The sequence below is a fragment of the Hoplias malabaricus genome, chromosome 3, assembly GCF_029633855.1.
Source record: "Hoplias malabaricus isolate fHopMal1 chromosome 3, fHopMal1.hap1, whole genome shotgun sequence".
NCBI classification, from domain to species: domain Eukaryota; kingdom Metazoa; phylum Chordata; class Actinopteri; order Characiformes; family Erythrinidae; genus Hoplias; species Hoplias malabaricus.
In genome coordinates, this window is record NC_089802.1 from 32,849,514 (window position 1) to 32,875,395 (window position 25,882).

The 25,882-nt window shown below is 35.9% G+C and overlaps 1 protein-coding gene across 11 annotated transcripts in view; it reads left to right on the plus strand.

Moving 5' to 3' along the window:
- The first annotated feature begins 340 nt into the window (after positions 1-340).
- The window catches only part of LOC136691143 (cadherin-10-like), an 84,211-nt gene continuing 58,669 nt past the window's right edge, over positions 341-25,882 (plus strand). For 10 of the 11 annotated variants that reach the window (XR_010801846.1, XR_010801842.1, XR_010801845.1 and 7 more), the window contains exons 1-2: positions 346-438; positions 18,293-18,399. The gene's annotated coding sequence lies outside the window, so the exon portion shown is untranslated. Of the gene's footprint in view, positions 439-18,292; positions 18,400-25,882 lie in introns of all 11 variants that reach the window. The other variant, XM_066663492.1, reaches the window with a different exon arrangement.

A 25,882-nucleotide genomic window follows, 5' to 3' on the forward strand; every position in this document is an offset into this window, starting at 1 on the left:
ACAACACCACACGCAAAGGAAAACAAGGTTAAAAGCTTGATTTGATTTTGATTTTAAGGGATTTTGATTTTAAACGATTTAATGTAGAACTGTCAGTGGACTTTACCTTTAATATTTTTATCATTCGTGCCCCGCCTCCCTATGTTTGGACTGGTTCGTATTAAGCAGTCCAGGGCCAATCACATAATAGTAATTTCCATATAATCTCTTGCGCTACATTCAGCCAATCGCAACAAAATATATTAGCCAATCACAGGGAAGCAAGGCGGGACTTGTCAGAATACGCATGGGGGGGAAAGAAATCCAAAACGCTGGAGCCTCTCTGACATCCAGCGCGAGGAGTGATGCGCGTGAAGGACTCGGAGCGACCGTTACAATTCAAACAGAGAACGTTTAAAACATCTCCTCAATCTCCGGAGATTTGCCGCTGTTTCTCAGGTATATAACCAAACTTTCACCCTGTTTTCTCTCTCTTGACACTAAATTCTGTATACGTTTGCTGTTGTTTTTCGACATAAGAGGAAAAAATAAGATAGAAGTCTGTCTGTGTGAATTTTTACAAACGTTTTTTTCATTTCTAGTCCGAATTTATACCAGGTTCCTGACAGTATTTCTGACAGAAAGAACACCAGATTTACTAAACGCTTTATTAAGGCTAATTACATCCGTAAAGTAGTCCAAATCTAGTGCTGAGCTTGGTCGGAAGTTTTCTCACCAACTTAGTGTTTGTAAGCCTCCATTTGCGAGAAAAAGCAGAGTGTGTGGCTTTAGACCAGTGTTATGTATCTAGCTACGAATTGACCGGGCTCTGCTCAGGGTAACGTTAGGCTACACGTCGTTCAGAGGGAACTGTGCTGGTCTGCGCCGCAGAAAGGCTGTTTTTATACTATTTTGTTTTGGCATAGCGTGCTCAGCATGTTTGTCCACTCAAACTGACCTGCTTCAGACCTGTATCTGCGTCAGCTACATAATAATGCAGCATCTCAGAAAGAGCTGGAGCTTCAAACTTGGACCAAATGGTAACCAGTTTTTCTCTTCAAGATCAACCTGCAGGGGTCACTTACATCCCGCTTCTGTCCAACCAAAACATGTATTCACATAACCTTTAGGACTGTATTCTATTTACCTGCAGAGTTCACGTCCAAATCAGGTCAGACACCAAACACACCTGGTCCAGTTGGTCAAGGTTCTGTCCACCTGCAGAACCCAGACCAGGTGTGTTCTGAACTCTGCAGGTGGAATGATATCTAAGAAGAAAGCTGGGACCACTTCTCTAGACCAATCATTAATCTTAAACAGTGTTTCATATTGTACTGCTGCTTTCTGCATTGCTTGCCAGTGTTTCTGATAACATACCTGCAGTGATAATTTGAAGTATTTAGAATACACTGCCAATTCCTTGCATGAATTTTACAAGCATCAAGAAATAAAATTAGTAAGTAGAGATTGCAGAAATGTGCAAGATAAAAGTGGTAACTGCCTGATGTAAACTTTGTGTAGTGTAGTAATAAAAGGCATATGAAGCACTAACATGCTATAATTGTAAGCTTCACCCAAAACAATAGTTGCATACTTGTGAAATATATTTTATATTTTACTTATTGAATACCACATGTAAGTGCAGCTTTTAATAGTGCAGTATTTTATATTGTACAATGTGTTATAATTTTGTCCAGAATTAATATAATCACTAATTACATTTTTATTTATATAGTGCCTTCCCCAATCTGTTCAATACTTCTGAATCTTATAGGTGCCCACAAGAAGCCCATCTAAATCTAAACAGACATATTTCTGTTTTAATAATATATCCTACAATGAAATGAAAGTCTAGACCTGTCCTCTAGACCTGTGTAGCTAATGTATCTGTATACATTTTACCTATAAAATTCTGTTTTAATGAATGTGTTCATTTGCATCAGTCCAATATACTGACCTAGCTAAGCAGATATAGGCTAACAGTCACAGAATGAATGTGATAAAATTCCTCAATGTGGGTTCGCAAATAGGGGTAAAGCCATATAAACTAGTTGGATGTGTCATAGCACAAATTTAGTTAGCTGGGGACAATAATTCCGTCAACCTGCTTCATCTCAGATATCAGATTTCATATTCTCATCATGTTTAAATTTAAACCGTGAACAGCACATTCAGGAGTGGATGGTCTGTAATCCCTTTTCACCTAACACATGCTGTGCAGAACATGAAAAGTAGTCAGACAGCCCCAGCCCTGTGTTTCTTACAGACATTAGGTTTTCATTCAGCAGGATAGAACTGTAAAGCTGGTAGTCTCTGCTTTTGATCACATTGGCAGTATGAAGTGAATAAGATTCTTACTGCAGCTTATTGACTGAGTAGTGACATCTGTAACAATGCGAAGAAGACCGTAAAATTAGAGCTCTGTGTAGGAATTTAATAGTAAATCCTCTCTGGAGCTGGAACTGGTTGTTGAAAAAAATCTGTGGTTTGTGTTACTAGCAATTTTCAGACAGTCTCCTTTCCCAGCCTCTCTGTGCTGTGCTCGATTGACTGAATAGCCGAATGGTGAAGTGTGATCAACGACTACAGCTCAGGTCAGAATGAGTGGGTGCTATTTAATTACCTCTGTGAAGTCCATGCCATCTACACACCATGTACTTATATATGGAAATTAATCTGCAATCAGACTGCACAAAAAAAGTATGTATTATGTTGAATTTATATGACTCAGATGTCTGCATCATTTCCACATGAATATATATTACACAATCTTTCCATCAGCTTTTTGGGCAATAATTGTTTTACTGTCATATGTTCTTCATGGAAAAAAAAAACATTTGCCAAGTCTGGTGCAAATCATATGCGGATTTCTTACATAATGCGGTTTCTTAAATGACGCAGTTGATATGGGTACTTAATTACTTTTGAGGACACATCAAGAATCATTAACATTCACACTGCAGATGTGACGTGGCCTGATGCATCCCAGACTGCCTCAGAAGGTGGTTTGAGTGATTGGATTACAATGCATGTCGAAGATTTCACACTTATACTTAGTGCTGGCCACTTACGATCTGGTAATACAATGCCAAGTGTTTATAGCACCATATTTTGGCTCAACATTTTTGGATGGTCTGCGTGTGCGATCATTTTTTGGAATTATTCATACTGGAACAGTTGCAGACCAGATAAGTGTGGTTTTTCTTTTCCTTCATATTGGCTTTCACTGACCAAAGAGTACTGTGCGAAAGTTTAACCCCTCAAAGGAAAATATGGAACCAACTAAACCTTCAACAAGACATTGTCCCATTGGATACAAAGCACTTAAAGCTTTCAATTTTGAGAGACAGGAGACAAATCAAGCTCTACAACATCTACTCCTGTCTATCTGTCCACTGTGAGAAGACAGCTCAAAGCTATGGGTCTGAAAGGATGCAGAGATGTCACAAAGCCCTCACTGAAAAAGGAAATAGATACAAAAGACAAACAGCTGCAAATCAAACCATGAAATGGCAAGTCTCCTAAAAAAAAAAGAAGGTACAATAATGGCAGATGTTGGTATTATAATTGTTCCTGAGACTTTTTATGGAATTTTCTGTTTTATATCTGTCTTTTATGTATTAATTAAACAAATGAATTGTGGTCCCTGACTTTTGCACAATGCAGTATAAAATGTTCAAACTCCTGTAACAAAAACTATCTGTTTAAGGGATAAAGACAAATTAAGTAATGGCCAGGAAAATGACAGTCTCTGTTATATAAAACCTCAGGAGTTGCATAATTGGACTTAAAGGAAAATGTAGGAGATATGTTCTTTCAATTAGTTATTTCTCATCATTAATTCTTGTGTATCACCAGTAGCTTTAGTACTGAGAAACTTACCACTTCAGTGTCTAAGCCTTGAAAAACCTTGATGAATCTTGTTTTCATATTGGGACACTCACAGGGTAGTCATGTGTGTCCTTACATGGTCAACTGAAGAAAATATTGCGAAGTATGTTTCCTGTCAAGTTTAATTGCCTTCAATTTGCATAGCTATGACTGTTCTCTCTACATTCATGAAGAAAGCAGGACATTCCTAATTTTTTCCCCCACTGTTATTCAAAACATATTCAGAACAAACATCAAATACACAAAGACAGGGTTGAAAAGAAGATTTATTGGGTTTTTAAAGGCTTAAATGATTGCTCCATTGGACTGTATTTAAGCTCAGTCAATATCTGGCTTGCTGTAATATTAAATGATTAAGCTGGACAGGATTAAGTTGGATAGTGGGTATTTTCTCTTTGTAAATGTTGATAGAGTAAGTACTGTTCTATTTGGAATGTACTGTATATTCTAGTTAGTCTTTTATAATCATAATGCGCTGTCAGGTAGATAAGAGCATTGTATTGTTCTTTTAAAATGTAATAGCTACTTGTTTGTTTTGTGATGTCCTTAAGTGCACGCAAGTACAGCTGTTTTATTTTTATTGTTTTTTAACATAATTACTGAATATAAATGAGGAGCCTAAACAACAGTTAAAGCTCTCATAATGTTTTTTTTTTGTACTTGTGAGTGGATTTACTTCAAACATATTGAATTCTTATTGATAATTCTTATCTTAAGTCCTTTATAACATTTGGATTTAAATATTTCAAGGCAGAAATTAAACCTTTGATCTTGTTTAATTGTTATATATCAGATATCAATTACATAGTATTGTTATGTGAAATGTTTCACTGCAAAAAAAGTGCTTTTTAGGTAAGTCATGACCATACTTTTTATAAAAACCTCATGTGGGCTTTATTAATATGATGACCATGTACAATATTACAGTACATAAAAAATAGTTGGATTCCATATCTCTTTTTTTCTCGTATGTATTTTTATTTCCCTTGAGATTGATTTATGAGGTTTGTGTGGGTTAATTAACCTACAATAGGCATCATTTATTTTAAGATGATCATTTTACAACCTCTTTTTACTGAGAGCAGGCTTTTATAGTAATTGTACATAAACAATTTGCTGATTTGCTACATATTGCCTGACTGGCTACTGTAGACTGAGTAGGTGAAAGTAAGTAGCTGCGTTAGTATTTGTGGCATCACAAAACAAATGAATTGAAACCATACTGTCTTTGCAACTAAGTTTCCATGAACTGGTAAGTAAATGGTACTTCTGAGGAATCAGACTTGGTTTTGATGTGTTGAAGTATACCTGGATATCCATGAAAAAGACATCATCTAGAAGGCAGCATAGTTATGTGAATGTATTTTTAGTGTTACTCGTGCTTTGGACACTAATACACCCCTCTATAACTGTCTGTGGCTTTAGTGCTTTATGCTAGTAACAATCTGGGTGATCCTATTCTTCTCTGGTTTGGAGAACACAAAGCCTGTTATTTTCATAAAAAGGTTTTATCTGTCAGGCCCCTGAGTATCAGTTCATTTCATGCAAGCTTGAGACAAGAAGAGTTTGGCACCATTTCTGGACAGTGTTGATGCATGGCCTTCGTTATGGATAACTTACATTTCTGGAGGCAGTGACCACTGATGTTTACAGACCGTGGTTTATCAAAGTATTCCTCAGTGCATGTGATGATGTACATCATAGAACTGCCATTTTAATACTATGTTCACTGGCCATCCAGCTGTGGTTTTATGCTCTTTCTGTGTTTCCTCTAAATCCCTGAAATCCTTGCAATCACATATTTAAGAACATTTTTCTTAAAGTGCTGAAGCACAAATTTCTAATAAAGGATTAGGCCTTTCCTGGATATATTCTTGTGTATCCAAGCATGGTTGCATCACCTGTTTCAGATGATTTTCTTTAAACATTTCACAATGTTAGTCTTATGTTGTTTCTGTCCCAGAATTAGTGTATATTTATTAAAATAATTAAGCAAATATTAAACATTCTACCAAGAATATATGTCAAAATGTTTGCTGATATCATTATTTCACACACTGTCCCAGCTCTATTGGTAATAAGGTTTGTACCCACAGATTATTTTCATTAGTACCCATTTTCCTTAAGACAAAGTAATTTTGTATTATTTAATTGTTTCACTGTCTTGCCTTAATCATACCCAGTGGATGTTAAAAACTGCTGAACAGATTTTATCCTTAGAAATTCAGAGAATTCAGGCTACATTGAAAATTCACTTTTTACGTAACAATGCAGCAGCGAGCGGAGCCTCCTTTTTCTTGGACTGATTAACCTCTTGCTCTCTTTTACCATTTAGTCTTTAAGATTGTTAAATGATATGTAACCTGAGGGGTGTTCAGGCTTCTGCTCATTGTATAGCACTATTTTTGTTTAATGAATATAAATCAAAGCTTTTGGGGAGCAGCCGAAATCTGTGGGATCAAAGACAACCAGAAAACATGGCAGCTGCTAAATATGTAAATGTATTTCAAATAAATGTGGCTTCGTGAAGTGCATACTGCTGAAGACACATTATGCAATTTATTTGCAGGCTTCAGTACTTTTTCCTGTTCTTTTGTGTATTTTAAACAGTTTTACTTTCAGAAAGATTTGTGCAGTGTAGAGTAGACAGATACCAGTCATGACATACTTATGAATACTCTCCAATACTCTAGGTCAGGGAGGTTTACCTTATTTTAATGTAAGCCAGTATTGATTTATGCAATGGTATCAATATTTGCAGTATCATTATGTGAGTTTTTTTGTTTATAGTGTTCTTGTTTAAAAAAATGTATGCATATACTTATGTACATTCAAACAATGATTAATGGAATAAGGTTTTAAAGTGAAACAGCGCTTTCACTTTTGTAATGCACTTTTACAGTGAAGATAAAAAGCTGGTCTCATAAGTGGTGAAATGAATGGAACCTCCATATTACTTACTACTAGACTTTTTTTTTTTTACCTGTGTTTATTCCAAAATATGGTCATAGATTCTGGATTTCTTCATAAGGCCTAATGTCTGATGACATCTTTTGCAGAACCAGAATCAGTTACTCTGAATCATTTTTTGGAAGCATCAGTATCCACTCTAGTCAGACATTTTTAGGGTATATTTGTTTTTGGACAGGGACGTGTGTCCAAAATATGGAAAGCCACTCATTTGTTTAATGTGAGACAAAACATTTGATAGTAACTAAGAATGCATTCCATCTCAAGTTAGAAACTTTTTCTATCATTTCTAGTAAAGCTTGTTATTCAGAAACTAATATAGCTCAGTTAATATAATAAATTATTGCTCTAAATTATTCAGTATTAGAAAAATAAATATGAAATTTTCTTTAGGTTCTTTAGTTATGAGTGTGGTCACACATACAGACCCTTAGAGTTTAAGGGGTTAAATAATATGAAAGAAGGAAGATGAATTGTGTAATTAAAGCTATTTGTCTGTAAGCAAGCTATATTTTATAGCAAGCTCATTTCTGGAGTAGGTCAGAAATGTGAGACACTGTAACATATCCTGAGGCAGCATATTCAAGTCCAGAAAGAAGAATTCTTCCCAGAAATTTGTTTCAGTGGCCCTGAGACTTCTGAGGCTGGTTTGAAATGATTAGACAGACAGACAGGGAGTGAGTTAAATTAAAGTAAAGGATTTTTACTTTTATTTTTACCACTTTCATTTTATTTTTACTATTTTACTTTTGTAAACAGAATTTTCTAAAATACAAGGAACATATAAGACAAGATTTGATGGCTTTGTTCTAAATTGAAATCTAATGACTGGCTGCAGCCTATAGGCTTCAAATAGCAGTAGGCAATATGACAAAAACATGGAGTGTCTCTAGTTTGTCCTTTTTTTGATAAAGAATAGTGTTTAGAAGGCAATCCAGTAGGTCAGAGTTAGAGAGTGGGAAAAAAACGAAAAACCCATTGATTTTCAATAAAAAAGTAGGTCAGAATTAGAACAAAAATGCACTAAAAGCCTTTTACATGGGGACAATAACAGGGTTATCGGCAATGAATTTTTTCCCTTCATTTTTCAGATATTTCTGACTTTCAGATGTTTATTTTTCTTTTATAATTTCTGTTCCATTTTTGCAGTTTCACTCTTTCTTCGGGCATCTTTTCTTCTGTTCCTTTGATTAAGGTTTATCTTCACCTCATATGTCCATTAAACTTTATTTCAGACCTCTTCTTTGATGGCAAATTTCAGTCTGGCCTTTCTGTTCTTGGTGCTGATGAGAGGTTTACATCTTCTGTAACTCTCTCCTCTTCAGAATTTTCCATGAATAGTAAATCATTCTTTCACTTCTATGAACTGGAGATTGCCTGAGATCCCTTCGGCTGTATTTTTAGGGGTTGTCTTCACAGCTCTAATGATTTTCTGTCATCGCTTGCTGTGGCCTTCCTGGTACTACCTGGTCTTCTCAAACTGGATTTGTTTCATGTAGTTGTTTGCTCATTTCATGTTTCTGTAATGCTGTTTTTTATGTAAGTGGTGTTTGTCTTAATCATAACTCTAGAATAGCTTGCAGTTATAATCAGTTTTGCAGTTGTGCATGTACCTGCCCAGTCCTTGCAGTCCAGCAGCTGGTCCTAGTTTTTGCTCTAACCCAATCTTCGACGATATGTAAATACACCTGTCCAGGGGTTCAGTGTTGTTAGTGCTTTCACAGAGTCATACATAGTTCAGTCTGGAGGCATGGTAAAATTTGGTACTGTTTGTTTTTGAAGTTGCTGCTAAACAGGCCCCAACCACAGTCTGTCCTTTGACCCACTTGTCCACAAGTGTCTCCTGTGCACTTTTAATGTTGTATGTATTAGATACAAGCAAAACAACCACTTGCAAGCTACTAAAGAGTGTGTGCAAATGTAATAATCAGTTCTTGCCGTTTTAGATTGTATACTTATTTCTGTGGCAGTCGCTAGGTTGCTGTTTACCATCTGTCCAGTAGTTTTAACTGAATGTTTTTCTCTTGCAAGTGGTAATGTTTATTTTACTGTGTGTAATGTGTTCCTGACACATGCGGCACACAACTACATGGTTAATTAGCCTTATTTGGGGAGTTTTTAGCCATTCTAGCTTATATACATGACACTAACAGCAGATTGCGGGTTGCACAATTTGGACAGGCACAGTGTTACCATACTTCAGACTCCATCTTCAGAAGGTATTGGAGTGGTTTAGAAATGTCCAAGTCTTGTCCAAAGTCATTCCTAACCAAAAGTCTCTGGGGTTTCTTTTTACAAATAACTTCTTACCCTGCATGCCTCTGTTTTAATGGTTTGTTTTAGTTCCATTGGAAGGATGGTACAAAATTGTGGATGATTTATTAGGCTCTTAGGTTTCAGCTGAGAGATTTCATCTTGGTTTATGTCTTTCCCTCGAAACCAATCCTTAACATTCACATTTCTTTTGTGTGGGAAGAGGGAACATAGAACAAATGACAAGTCACAAATCAGTCATCTGTTTTTTTTCCCAAAGCTATGCCCAGCTGAAACTGAGATTTAATACAAAAATTATATTATTCTAACATGTCCAACATGTATGAAAAACATGACCCAGAAATAAAAGCATACATATTAATAAGCTTCAAATGCATCTTTTGATCTGAATATGAATTCCATGAATACACAAAGCTAGGAATTTGTTACTGTCATTCCTGGCCAAATCTAACATCAGAGTGACCTGAGTGCACATCGTGGGGCCCTAAAAGACCCATGCATGTACAGAGAAATAAAATATATATAGACATAAGTAAATATTATTTGTGTATTATTCCTGAACATTTTTAACTAGTTTCAAGCTCTGTCTTTTTTGTAACCAACCTCCAAGCACCGCTTAGTAAACGTTGCTCCTGAAAATTCGTTTGATTTCTATTCATTTTCATATCCTAAACTAATTTCAGTTAAGTTAAAAATTGTAATTTGTGTATCTAAAAAAAGTTGTTGTCATAGTCAGTGGTTTACATTTTTTTGTATAGATACAATTAGAAAAAGTCAACTTGAACCTGAAATGGTAATTTTGAAATTTCCTACTACGTATTTGAATTTAAGAACTGATTTATTATGACATAATGGCTCTAGTGGGGGTTAAAATGAGCCAGTAGGAGTAGGGGTTACATGGGTCCAAGGGGTTCTTAACCTCAGTCAGTCTTAATTATGTGGAATGTAAAAAATTGGAATAAAACTGTCTTTTTCTATAAAAAAATTTTAGTGCTATGATATTGCACAAGAATTTAATTGGACTTTTATATGATCCACTTTAATTGTCCTGCAGTCAACATAGTTGAGTTAAATCTTCCTTCACAACGACAAAAATGGGGGACAAATAGGCAAAAACATGTATAAGAACACAAATTCAACACAACCCTAACAAACAACTATAAACACATCAAAAACCCCTAAATAAACCTGAGAACAGAGATGGATCATGGGAGGTATAAATGCCATCTGCTGCTCTCTCACCCCTCCTTTGTTCCAACACACATACACACACCCATTGCTCAGCGTATTATGCTCAACATTTTTGGCCATAGCCATTACAGTAAAAGATGTAGACAGCAGAGATAATGTAATATTACTGGTGCTGTTTTCCCTGCACAATTAGAAAATAAGAAAAAAGCTGCTCTTGAGTGTTTCAGCTACAGTTCTGATAAAGAACCACTGACTGAAGGAAACTGAAACTTATCTACAGGAACAGCAGGAAATGCAATGTTATAGTTATTTTGTAATATAACCATCTGCTTATATATTGTGGCTGTAAGTGAAAAAATACCACCCTAACAACCCTAGAGAACAGCAGCTGAACCATGTGATTCGTCCTGTACCCAATATTAGGCCAGACATTTTTTATTTAATAGGAATAGGGAATACTGTGTTGTGCTTGTGTTATAGAAGTTTTCAGGGAGGGTCTCTGAGCTTGGAAAGTGTTTTCACTCAGTGATGGATAGGGGTAGTTGGGAGGGAGTGTAAGTAAATTTTAGGCAATTGGTTAATATTATTGTTTGGCACCCTAGGGCACTCAAAGAATTTACAAAGAAATATGGCTATGGTTTAATGTTAATATTCTTAGGTTATGTTAAGCATCTCAAAATAATATGTCTTCTTTAGCATGCTTATGTTGTATTTACATGCTATTATTAATCAATATTGTCACTGGCATAATTACAGTCCAGAGCTTTTCCTCTGTTGTTGGTTGTGCGTGATTGCCTGGCCTCAGTGTTTGCTGACCCAGGTGTATTTGATTGTTTGCTGCATTATTTTTCTGCGTCCTTGCAGGCAGTCAGAATGCTACAGACTCATCCTCCTCTCTGAGTCTCATCTGTTTGTCTATCATCCTTGTGTCTTTGTACAGCATAGTGCAATCCTTCTGGGACCAGCACAAAGGGGCTCTCCAAACCCAGCTCGGAGAGCGCCTGCCGCGGCTGATGAGTTTTGAAGTCCATCAGAATGCTCAAAGGCACTGTAGCTTTGTGTGTTTGTTTTGAGCTCAACCTCAGGGACTTGTATTTATTGATCATCACAGCATCTTTGATTCAGTTAACAATTTGTCTGCATGACTTATGTTGTGAAGGAAGGACATCCAGTGACCTTGTTTAGGAAATGTGGCTATACTGTGCAGGTGGGAACACTGCTAGCATTACTAGGTTTAATGTCCAGTCCCATAAAATTTAGATTGATTAAGGAGGCTCTGTAAAGGGCTTTGAACAATTTGTAGACAAAAAAATAATAATTTAGGATTTTTTTGGAGGCTGCAATCCAGTTGTATAATATATCTAGATTAAGGATTCTGTTTATATTAGAGCAAAGATATCTGACACAAATTAAGCCTAGTCATAGACTAAATTGCCATGCAAATACTTAATCCCAGTTGGAATTCTTTTTAGTCTAGGTCCTGGAAAGTAATGACATAATGCATATTTCAAATTCACCTTCTGGTCTCCAACAGTCAAGGAGACTGCCAATTATATTTATATGCATTTGTAAAAGCCTTCTTTTATTGTTTTACATTATATATATGTATATATATATATATATATATATATATATATATATATATATATATATATATATATATATATCAGTGGCGGATGCTGGTCTTTCAAGGAGGGGAAGCTCAATTTCGGCCTACATCATAAAATGTGTCGGTTTATTTATACATAAATTCTACCCTCCGTTCCTTTTCAAGAAAATGATCTGTGACCCTGTTGTACCAACAAGGCGTCTTTTCCAGGGACTTGACTAGTGTCCTCTCAATGGCCAGCAGAGCTAGGCTGCTTAAACGGCCTTGGCCCATGTGAAGTGTGCCCGTCTGTGAGTGCTTTGTGACGGTGGAGGGGCTCAGCAGCACCCGCTGGACAGAAACTGCGATAGAAGTCAGAAAGAGTGATAGAAGTCAGTCTCCAAACACAAGCAGCTACAAAAAACACCACCAGAAATAGCTTGATTTGTCGCTAGTCGTTTATAACAAAGAAAATGGGATTCAACCTCAGACAGATAATCCAATCATCATGCAGAAGCTGAGCATCCGGGCCAGCCGAGGCCAGCCCACTGCCCCATAGACCCCCAGAGATGCTGAGCCTCCGATGGGCGGGACAAAGCCCAGGATTTATCCAATGACTCGTCTCGTTTCACTGCACTTCGCTGCTTCGCTATTGAACTCTGTGGACGCTCAGCGTCCACACTGTTTAAAACACTGTGAAGCTGCGTTGATATATATATGGAAAATGCACCTCACACCATTTTAAAACATAGCACTATAAGAATATACCATATTAAAGATTTTAAAGGAACATCCATATGAGGCTCAAACTTAAGAAGCACAGATGGGTTGTGGCTCACCATTTTAAACTATGTGAGAATATTGTCAAATAGCATAAAAAATATTCTCAACATTAAATTCCAAGGAATATAAGTCCTTCACAATCTAATGTCTATAAAACAGTGAAAAGGGACCTTTTGAGCCTTCAGATGGCATTTCATGAGAAACTTTCAAGCTAGTGTGACTGAAAATAGCCACATGGGCTTGGGGTAATGTGCTAAGTTTAGGTGAGTTAATTTTTCAACTTTGGTTTCAGGAAAAAAACTAATGCTGTGCTCTCTTTCCCAAATATGAACGACGCTTTAAACTGTTATCAGTGAAAGGTGCCAAAAGCCAGAGTCTGTCATAGTATAGGTTGAATCAGTGCCTAAGGCATGGGTGACTTGCACCTATGTGAAGGTACCATTGATACAGAGGATTATATGTCTTGTGCAAAGATGCCCATGATTATTGCTACAAGACCTGGCCTCGTTCTGTATGTGGTAAATCAGAATCATATTGTAGACACAGTGAGTGTTAGATTGATTGGCCTGTCTGAAGTCTAGATCAGTGTCTCCTGTGGCACATCATGAAGAGAAGAATCAGCCAATAGCCATGCACTGCTGAATAGCTGAAGTTTTGTAACGAGGAAAAAAAATGAAATATTCCACTTGCAAAACTTTAATAGTTAGTATCCTCAGTTCCCAAATGATTAAGAAAAGGTGATGTAACCCAGTGGTAAACATGGTAAACCCTGCCCTAAATTTGTTTGTGTTTTGCAGGCATAAAATGTGTTTATTTTTACAAAATGCCATCAGGTTTCTCAATTAAATATTTTTTTTTGTACATGTTTCTGTTAAACAAAATAAACTCTATATTTGTTTGCAAATTTGGGTTTTTAAGACTGAAACATGTGCATGTAATATACACACTCTACTTTGTGTTGTAGTCTATTTGCAGTCTTAATTAAACTCGCAAGAAAACTAGTGGAGGAAGCCATTAGTATTTGTGTAACACCAGTGTTAGCCTGTTACTTTGAGAGCATGCAGTTAAACAAATTATAATTTATTCATTCATTCGTTGTCTGTAACCACTTTTCCAGTTCAGGGTCATGGTGGGTCCGGAGCCTACCCGGAAACACTGGGCGCAAGGTGGGAACATACACTGGAGGGGGCACAAACAACCGTGTGTGTATGGTGTGTTAGGAGAATTCCTCTGAGTGATCTGTCTCTGCATGTCATGTATTCATTAGAACTGTGTTTCATATCAGTGTTAATTTAGCCTGCTGTATGAGATTAATTTGAAAAAAGAAAACTAATGTTTTTATTGACTTTGACACAAAAGATCTTTGTCTGTAAAGAAATTAGTCTTATAAATGTCTATAAATATTGGTCCAGCGGTGCACTCCTGCTTTGAGAACTCTAAATTATATTCTGATGGATGAATAATGATTTATTAATGCATAGCTTGAGACCATATGCCACTAAATCGAGTTTACTTCTGACCTTTAGATCTTGTTGTATTTATGGATGTGTAAAGTGGCACATAAACACAGTAAACTTTGCATACCCAAGGATATTTTCATTTTAATAAACTCTCTCATGTGTAGATAATGAAAGTTAGGATGTAGTGCAACACACTGCTGCGCACACACAACCACACCGAAGATTTGTGAATTAGGCTTTAACAGCCATTGAAACACACTGACTGTAATATTCAGTTATAATGTTATAATGGCCTATGAAATGCATACCTGAAATACTTTCAGATTGCTGATAGTTTCTTTAGAAGCAGAAGGAAGAGATTAACTAATCAAATGTTTTGAAGGCAGCTCTGTGTTCTTGGATGAATTGTGTAGAGTGGTATGTGGATATGAAAGCGTTTGTATTGCAATGCTTGAAAACCATATTAGATCATAGACCATGATGCATTGGCATAATAATTGACATAATAGTTAAGTCTTGCTGAACACGTTTAAAAAATAGACCTGTACATTTGTCATCAACTCTACATATATATTTTTTTTCACAGAAATATTTATTTCGAATTCTCTCAAACACTCTCTGAGACCAAGATTTGGTTCTCGGTATAGGCTCTTTTTTCTGATACAAGAAAAGTGAGACAAATGAGAACCGTAATGGTGGGGTGAACTATATGTTGTACTAAGTCATATATAACTCCATTAGCACATAAGGTTTTACCTTTAGAGCCAACCTTAGAAGCTCCAGTCATTGCAGGTAATTGTGAGCAAATTAGAAGTTTATGAAACACATGTTGAAATAAAGAGAAATCTGTGGATTACATCCAATTAAAGGTGCAATATACGGTTCAGAAGAATGACTGTTCATATCAAACACACCCCTCTCTTCAGTGCGCCTTCAGAAACTCTGCCTCCTAAAGTCATGCACACGTATTGCCAACGTGAGGACTCTATTTTAGCACACAAACACACCAGACAGCTAACTAACAATGAGGAAACCCTTGGCTGATATTTCCAAAATTGCATTGGATGGATTTCATATACAGTGACTTTAAAGCGACTTCTTTCATTAGAACAGATTTTTACTGTTCTTCATACTGTCTTGCTTTGCAAGAGTGTAGGTCTCTCTCTAGTGGATAAAACTTAAAATACATAAAGGAAAACATTAACATGTCCACCTCCTTTTTATGTATTGAGCTTGTTGTGAATATGTAAATAGCACACAGTCTTTATGATGCTTTATAACAGACATGAATTAGGATCAATAAAATATCACTGCAACTGAAGGCAATATACTGGACCATACTATAGACATTACATCAGTGTGTGTTTGCCAGTTCATGATGTGTTCGTGCCAAGGGGCAAAGCTTCTAAATCCCTGAGGGTTTTCAGGCTCCAGGTGATGCTAATTGGGCCAAGCACGTCAACTCTTTTGAAAAAAAAACAGCTTATAAGGGACTGTTGGGAGTTTATGAGTGAGAGGAGGACGTGGCTCAGAGGATTCGACGTTCTTTGGTCCATTTGTGTTGCCAAAATGCACCTGCCTGATTTGTTTCATGCCCCTGAAGGCCTTTTAATTTTAGTGTGTTTTAGTCTGGGTTACATTTAAATAAATGACCCAGTTACCCTGCATTTCTCTCTCTGGTCTCCCTGTGACTGATTGCATACTCTTTATCCTGGTCAATGGTACGCCCTACAGCATTCTACATAGTAATTAACCCTATCTTAACAGCAGTACATTCAGAGATTTTGGTAAAGTCCCCGTAAACTCATTAAAATGGGCCCCCAGAGTAGTTTCAGTGTGTGCATGGCCACATTCAGGATGGTAAAATATCTTGACAAGTGGAATTAGAGCTTTCTGGTTGCTACTGCCACTGACAAGATAAAATAGGATCATATACATATGTTTCTAAACCCAGAATAAAATCCTTACAATTCCTTCATTTTTAGGTCCAGTTCTTTAGGAGTTTCTAGTACCCACTAGGTAGATATCTACCAGTAACTTGGCTTCCAATATACTTTTGTCCCATTCTACCCTCTAGCCATTGGCAATTGATGATAGTATAGTGTGTGGGTATTGCAGTAGGTAAACGAGAGCTGTTTCCAAAATAGGAAATAAAGAAGGTCCAAGTAGGTCAGTATTGCAAAGAAACTGTTCAGTGTGTGGCACAGCCTGAGTACATGTTTAGCTGGCCTAGGAGAAGCAAGTGGCAACAGAGTGGCAGCTCCTAACTCTTGAACCCTAACATTTAAACTCTAAACCCAAAGCATCAGTCTGCGGAGCCTCTCAGTCCATCTTTTAAGCATCTTTCGACAGTAATGTAAACATGTAAATAGGGTAAAAATTCAGATAAAACAGACGGTCAGGTCTGTTTTCATAGGCATGCAAATATTTGTTCTTTGTGTTGTTTTTGCAATAGGAATAAATAATGGTGTTACAGGAAACTCACTTATTAAAATGTATTTTATAGGCTGCTGTTAATCAGCCTGTTATCAGGCCAGAGGATTAAATTCGTTTGTCTTGTTTGTGTATAACAGCTAGGGCTGTACCATATTGTAACATTCGCCATAATATTGCTATAAAAAATAATAAGAATCAATACTGTGATAATTGTGATATTTTGACTTGTTTGCGTAATGAACTCATGTAATATGGGATACATTCATTTTGTGAGTCATTTAGGCACAACGAATAGTATGGTGGAACATTGCTCTGCAATGGAAGGATTTGCTCCTTCCATGACTTCAGTAATGTGGAGATGGTCTGGGTACAAAATATCAGGTGTACAACAAATAGTGCTGGGCGATATGAATCATGATTAATTGTACATTTTATCATGATTACAATTAATGAACGATTATTTTGTTTTTGTGTTTTTGACCCTCATAATTCTATGACTCCAGCATTAAAACTGGAATATTTTTCTAATGTTACTGGGAGCTTGTTCCTCTTTTGTTTTTTGAGCACTGTTTATATTTGGTGTGTGATTGTGCTTTGGTCACTGAAACTGAAACTGTTTTTTTTCTCAGTGTTTACATTTGACTTCTTTTTGTTCAGGGACATCGTAATTAAAGGGAGAGTACATGAACACAGTTAGAAAAAAAGATATAATCGATATAGGCAAGATTATGTCGATTAGAATTTCCGAATGATTTCGATTAGCTTTCGATTAAATGCCCAGCCCTAACAACAAACCACTGTAAGTGTAAGATATGAAAGAAGCCTGTAACTACAAAACGGTTTAAACACAACTAATCTGTTGAGTACGAGAAGAAACGAACAATGTGAGCTCAACCCAATCAGACAGAACACTCACCATAGCAACTATTCTGTATTTGTTTTGTTATTTTATGTGAGAATTTGCTGTTTATATGCACACATTACATTATCTTCGCTTTAGTTGTGAGGTAGCTTTATAAGCTAAATTGTTTATTTTATACAATGTCAGAATTTGGTTAAGCTACGGTTGTTTACAAAATAAGCATAATTTGTACTAAAATAAATCTTAATTTAATATACTTAATATAATAAAATAATATATATATAATAAAATAACCTTTATTTTGTTGCAGTAGTATCTTCTTGATATTAATAAAAGTATTTTTCAGTGTTTTGTTAATATCACCAAGAAAATTGTTATCACCAAAATAACATTACATTTTAAATAACAAATTTTAAATAATTTTAATAACATATTAAATATTAAAATATCGCCTTAAATATTGTGATATTACTTTAGGGCCATATCGCCACCCGTAATAACAGCATCAATGTTATTTATCAAGTTTTATGATGAAATATTCTCTGCACATCAAAGGCTTCAGCATAACTTATCAATTTAGCAGCTAAAAACAACAGGCAGCATGGTTTTGAATATTCAAAACTTGATGGAGATTCATGTCGATGGCAAATCATTAAAACATTAAATCATTACAATGTTGCTGATCAACACAGTCCCACCAAATGAGACTGAATTTCCCTCTGAAACATTTAGATTGAATGAGATTGAGATGTTTTTATAAATAATAAAAATGATTGACAAAAATAGAGTATTTTTTAAAACATATGTATAATTATTTGAATCAAATTGTGAATTGAATGTTTATTGCCGCTTTTCCAGGGAATTTGGACACTGACAGGATTCATTGTGCTACATGAAGTTCAACACAAAGACCAAGTTAAACGAAGGTCAGAAGGACAGAGTTCCAGTTGAGAGAACAGATAGAGGTACTTTACTCTGTCAGACAGTTATATCTCTGTGTGTTCTGGCTGTCAGTATGTCTGCCAGGTTTAAAGCCCTACACTTATTTATGACACCCATCTGGAGTGTGTGAGCGTGTGTGACAATGGTGGTTACTTCTATAGTGTGCCATTCAACTAAGAGCAATGTGTTGTGGCAGAAACATATGTCAGTTTTCTTAGTTGGGCCTCTAAATGGGGCTACACTATACAGAATAAAAATCCTCAGGTATTGTGATTGTATTGGTGCAGTTTCAATCAAAATAAAATTAGCATATGACTTCAGCAGTGTAATTACAGCAAAACCAAATATCTTGTTAACTTTTAATGAGCTTTATTAAAAGTTTTTTACTGTGCAGCCCTACCTTTAAGTGAGAAGTATTTATGTGTTTACAAAAGGCCAGGATCAGAAATCTATGCAGAATCTCAATAGAACCCTCCAGAGATCTGAAATTGAGCCATCTCCTGACTGAAGGAATGCTCAGATGAGGCTAATGACGAAAAAGCATCACAGCACAAAGCAGAGCTTTTTTGGAGTTCCTCCCTCTATCAGAGATGCAGTTTACTCAAATAAATATCTTATAGAAAGGAGAGAACAAGGGTAGTATCCTCCTTTTTATTTCTATTTAATGAGGAGTCTTTGAAATAGCTCTGAAAAAGCCTCTTATCTTCACAAAAAAACTACAGAGGAAGGGTTTTGCGGGTTTCCCTCGTCTCCAGCTCCGTGGTCAGGTTCTGAAGCGCGAGGAGGATATGTGGCTGATGAATAATGTACATCTGTTGTGCTCCTCCTGTCAGATCCATGGCAGATTGCTTACAGTAAAGGGTCAAGGTAGGCCACAGCCGAGCAACTTCTTACACACCCAGAACAGCTTTGCATTCCTATCTCTGTTTTCCTCTTTCATATTCAAATTCACACATCCTCTGTGTCCACATATAGCCCTATACATCTGCCCTAGTGGAGGAGACTCTGCAGTCTTGAAGGTTTTTTGATTTCTTAATATGACGTTCATGATTCAACTCAACGGCCAATTACCCAATTCTCCATAGAGTCCATAGCAAGATACCTCTTTTTCTTTTGTGATATTGACTCTGAAGCCTTGACTGTTGGCTAATAGTGTTGTTGGTAGGATTGTCTTTTAATAGCGAACCTGAAAAATTAGCTTAATTTATCTGAAGTGCTTTGCTTAAGACAGTCATCTAAAAGCACCACACTCAATCTACTCAGACAAACACAATGTTGCCTTAGGGAAGGAATATGTAGCCAATAATATGACTACAATGACTACCATTGCAAAAATCTTGCATTTTTAAAAAATATATAATATAGGGACTTTCACACCAAACAACAATTTCTTATAGCAAATACCTGGAATTTTAATGTAAAAATAAACAGTGGTACTACTATGTCATGTAGCTGGCTATTTGTTGTTCTTACGCTAACATAAACCCCACTTGGCAATTTGTGCACTAAAAACAATTCTGCAATATTTCAAGTTTTATAGAATGTTACAGAATCAGAGAGGATTTCTCCTTTTTTCCTGTCTTTAATCTGATCCATCATTTTCTGCCGGCTTTGGTAGTGGCAAGCGAGGCTGGCTTTTTAACAAGCAAACAAATAAATAAAATGCTAATGCGCAGTGTCTGTTTTTCTGTGCCGTTAGCATAGTGTTGTGGGGGGGGATGCGATGAATACTAAGAGGCTGAAGATGTTTTGATCGATACTTTTAAAATATCATGGCAGTTAATTTGGCAATGCCACAGATAAACTTGCTTAAACCAGAGAAAATAAACACATTTGAATTTCTGCTCAAAAACTTGACAGTTGACTTTGTTCTTGCTTATGATTTGTGCTTGATTCTTGTTGAAAAACAAGAAAAAAGAAAACTAGGCAAGCCTAGATTAGCTGGACCGCCATTAACCATATAGTCATTGTCACAGAAGTCTTTCTGGCATTTCAAAAACAGGAAATCCCAAAATACATACCCTTTGCATTAGAAGGTCTGGAGTAGCTTTGGTGTCTCGTATGAGTATCTTTGTTTACATGTGGTATTTATTACAGCATTGTGTTGTACAGAAAATATGGAGGGCAGGTAATAAATGCAGAAATGAAAATATGAGCAAAAGGTTTGTTCATAATATATAAGACCAGCATCAGTGTTTTTCTTGTTAATTTTATTAAAAAATAAATACTAAATTATTTAGCAACAAAAAAGAAGACCAAGAACATTCTATTTATTTTAAGAATTAAAATTACATATTTTTTCAGTGTAAGTTTTATAAACACACTAATGCCACAAAATGTCTCCCCACCAATCCCATTACAATATTTCAGACAAATACACACACATTCATGTGAAATAAGACAAATTCAGCATTCTTCCTCTGTATGTGAGATATAATATATGTGTAAATGTTGCAGGGTTGTGACACATCCTGCTGAGCTTGTGAACAGCGGGGTAACAAAGTGTAATGTAACATAACTAACGCAGAGCCAAACACAGTCCCAGTAATACACACAAACGGAGCATGTTTCTGTTTATTTCCTATTATTTATTTATATGAAACTTGGTAAATGACTCTGTCCAGCTCCACAGGGCGAAAAGGCTATGTGGCTCTGAGCTCTGAGTTACTGAACCTCGACATGCCCACGGACGAAGTCACAGTTTGCGCTGAAGAATCTACTCTACTTTAGTTCCAACTGGGAACTAATTTTTCTGCTTTGCGAATTAGTTTATGTCTGTGGAAATGCGCCGATTGGTTCCAAATTTAGTTCTCGACCAGGAACCTTTCCCTTGTTGGTGGAAAAGCGCTATGTGAAATATGGCTAATCTAAAAGCAAAAGGTGAAATAACGTTCCTGCTCAACATTACAAGTCAGTCAGTATGCGTCTACTAGGCCGGTCTGATAGACTGTCTTGCAAAAACTCAAAGAACAGCTACAGCTTACAGTTAGTAATTACTGTAATTGTTGCTGTTGTGTTATTGTAGTCTATTGTGGATATTGGGCGATTAATAGGAACAATATTTACTTTGCTTACCCACTTATCTTGAGAGTGACAATATTTTAAATTCACAAAGCACAAGTAAAATAAATGAAATATAATGAGACAATATACTTTGTGCATATTAAAGCCATTACATTCTGACATTTGTGTTTTTAATTGATTTATTTATTTGTAGTTTTTATACTTATTTTTATATATTGGCCATTGCTGTTACTGTGATTAGCTGGCTCAAGCCTTGTAGGGCAAACATAAAAATGTGTAGTGTCCCTTAATGTCCCTCTTCCAAATTGGTTAATTGAACAAGCAGAATAGAACTACACACACACAACTGCTGAAAGAATGATATATTGTCATCTTAAAGGTCTAACATTGTGAATAGAACAAAAGAAAGATTTTAGCATGTGGCTTCCAGAGCTCAGGAAGCTATACACTAATAAATGACTGTCTTTTTGTACATAGACAGTGCACAGACAGTGTACAGTGGGTAAAATATACAGGGAAGGCACCCACATTGTTTAAAATATGTGATTCTGTTTACAAAGGGATTTAACACTCTGTCAGCTCATTAATATGTCACATATTGTTTACTTATGGCCTGTGTCTGCTCTCTGGTTCTTTGTATCTGTGTTTTCTAAGTACAGTATGACAACTTATGGCCCACAGCTTTATTTTCTTAAGTTTTATTTTAAGTTTTGTTGAGAATTCATGGTTTGCTCTCTGTTCTCTTGATGGAAGCTGAACTGAAGCCAACTTAAAGAATAAATTAATGAAACACAAGCAGAATTTAGTTTAGTGATAATCAGGACATTTTGAACTGCTAAATGGGGCCGGCTAGTGTATTTTTGAAAATGCCAGATGCATAATATATTCATTATTATATTTACAATTGCATTTAAAAAAACATTAAAAGACCTAAATACTGTCAGATGTTATAATGGAAATGCCAGAGAATACAGAGTTGAGGCATAAGAACATTTTAACATCAGACACTGAAGATCATTCTCATTAAGGTATACATTCATACATAAAACATAACACGGCCTGCATAATACATTATGCAATAAGGATTCATGATGAATTATAACCAGCATGCAAAAGGCCATCTGGGCTCTGTATGCTATATAACAGTGGATGCCAAAATGTTGTATGATTAAAGAGTCATATCACCTTCTTGAAGCATAATCAGGAATACAAAATGCTCAGCTTTTACAATTTACATATTATCACACATTATTATAGCCTCCTAAGTAAAATAGGGCAAGACTACCCAAGTTCAGCTCCAGTCCATGTAAGAAGCAATTCTGGATCAAAGGGAATATAGTCTAACAGCATATCATCATTAGCCTGCATGTTTTATAGGTATACTCAGTGTGGAGAAAATATTATAGGATTCTACATTATCATATTTCTTTGATTAAAAGCATAAAATCTCAAAGGTTAAAGAATTCTGTAGTAGAGAGTAGTTAATGAATAGCAAGTTTGTTGTCAGCTGTGCTTGTTAAGTTGGACTTGATGTACTCACCTGAATAGCTGAATACAAATTCTGGAAATAAATTCCAGTTTTTACATTAGAAATGAAGCTTTTGTTATATTGTGTTGCATGTACAGTATTTCCATAGTATTTAATACTAGTTTTGGATACGAGAGACTGATTGTAGAACATAATACAAATATTTAATATAACCCTATGCAAGAAAACCTTATTTGTAGGCCTGTCTTATAATATAAGGTTGCATATAAACAATTGCAGATAGAGCCTATCAAAAGTAAAGCCTTAAGTGGCCAACACTGGTCTTGCTTTCAGCTGTTCACATCTGAAATTGGGAACAGCTCAAACTCCAATAAACAAACATTAGTCATTTCTTTTGGAGTATCATCATATCAAAATTGCCACAATCCAACAGACAACCCTGCTTGGGACTTAATTAATCCAGAGATAGGAAACCAGGCAACACATGGAAAGCTCCAATTCTACATGCTGATCCATTTTTACTGTCAAACTTGAATGCAGATTTTAACAATTAAAGGAAAATGCTCTAAATAACTCTACTGACTTCCAATGAATCTGTAAATTTAGGTTTAAAAGGGTTAAAACAAATTATATTTTTTAATTTTCATTTTAAAATGAAAAGCAGCTGTGAATTTAGTTTAGCATTCAGTGTGCATACTTTAAAAATATGAAAATAAATAATCTGTCAAGATAAAAATCTATCAAACATTATCTATGTCTTTGAAGTGAGACAGCCCTAATTTGAAGCAGTGTTATTTGGCTGAAACCCTCATCCACAGCTGGCTGTCCAGTATAATCCAGTTAATTTGGCTTCAATATTAAAATGAAGACTGCTATTAATATTCCATATGGGCTGGATTAGTGCATTGACGCCTTTTGGCTCTCCACAATTTTGACCCTGGGTGCACACTGGGAGTTTGTTTTGGCTTTGTCTGTGGGAACATGCAAAAAAGACTGTGTGTGGAAAGAGTGCATCACTTGACTTTGACCAGTACATTTATAAAGAGAGCCACCTTTGTCTGATAATGGGTTTATGAAGAGCAGCGGGCTGAAGGAGAGAGACTAATGAGGCTATAAATTAATTGTACTGTGTTTTTTAGCTCTCTCCCTGGTGTAGAGCTGGCCACTCCCTAATAAAAATCATGATCACTGAAGCTTCATTAGCAACCTGAGCACGCTCCTGGATATGTTAACGTAGAAGTCTAATAATCTGTAGTTACATCTGCATTTTAACCATGTCTATAGACATTAGTTATTACAGCGACAGTCTACATTATGAAAAAAACAAAGCCCTTACGTTACACATTAAAGGATCTGTATCATCTGTATCACCTCCTTTAAATAAAATGGTTTCATGTAGCAGGTAAATATGTGTTTTATTACATACCATTCCATTCCTCTCCAAATATGGAATCTAAGCTCTAAAAGGAGTCTGTTTGGTATTGTTTCTGCGATTTAATACAAACAAAGGCACCTACTTGAAATAGAGAGATAGTATAGTATCAATTTACAGATTAATTAAAGGTGGTCAATAGTACATAAAATGATGTCAACAAGTTGCATTTATCAATACATTTTTTGGGAAATTTCTTAGGTTTTACTTAGGAAATTATTTATTAATTGCACCTGTAACTGGTTAAAACCTGCACCTTTGTGCTCAAACTATATGGGATTATTGCTGTATAAGACATTCATGTGTTTCTAATCTATAGTGTCTTTAAAATATTTTTTACAGTATGATAGTTACTCCTTGTCACATCAGCTGATATCAGTTATTACTGATCTGTGCTTTTTCAAATCAGGGAATTGAACCCTAGTCATCAGCTCAAGTCTACTTGTGTTGTACTTGATAAGTTCTTACTGATCTAGGCTTATCCAAAATGGGATTTTAATCCTAGTCTTCTGAGATTTAGACAACTACACTAAATCCAACTTGTTACCATAATTATACCATTGTGTTAGCACTTATTACCGATCTGGGAAGAGCTACTGTATTGTGTTTAAAATGATGAGATGAGGTTTTGTTCCAACGCTGGTGATTTGCAGGTACCACTCTAGTCTTTTGAACGGGAATGTAGCATTACAATAATAAAATTTTCATTCATTGTGAACATTTTTTCAGTCATAGACAGAAAAATGCTCAGAAAAACAGAGGTTTAAATACAGTATTAAAAAACTATTTTTGTACTCTAGATTGATGTATTGCCCTCTGGTCATAACAGCTTAGCTGTGTGTTGCTTCGCTGGTTTCATTCATGTTTTTTCTCTTTTCTATTTATAAGGGTGCTTTAAAGGAAATGGGCAATATTGATTTTGAGCTTACATTCTAAAGGGCAGCCGAAGGTTTAGAAGTGTTAAAATCCCTCGTTGCCTGTCCGTCGAAAAAAGAAAGAAAAAAACGTGATGTAACAAGTAGGCTAATTTTGAAAAGTGAAAAAGTCTGAGGTCAGGGGACCCAACTTTGTAAAGAAGTGTTTCAAAGTTTCCACATCACCTTCGTCCCCTTCAAATCGATGCTGCAATGAGATTTTCCCCTTCAGTAACCCTGGTCACTTCTGTAAAGTAGGACATCTTTTATCTCTATTGCATTAGACACCCAGTCCATTTTTGTTGAAAAAAAGGAAAAAAGAAAAAAAAAAGAATCTCTTGACCCCAAATGAGGAGAAATGAGGCCAGCAGGTAATGAAAGAAAACTGCTTTCATTTTTGATATTGGCCGGATGGCTGGTGAGGAAGATTGCTAGCTGGGAGCCCGCCCTTGACATTGCTTTATGTTGTCTTGATCGAGACTGTCCAAATCCACTAATGCTTGATTGTACTAATGCACTAATTATTGATTGTAATTAGATTACTGTAGGTCCGTGGGTGAGGTTATAAAGTGGGGAATCTAATGAAACAATAGATTTTCTAATTTTAATTTCAAAACAAGAATGTAATAACATTATTTCTCTGTATA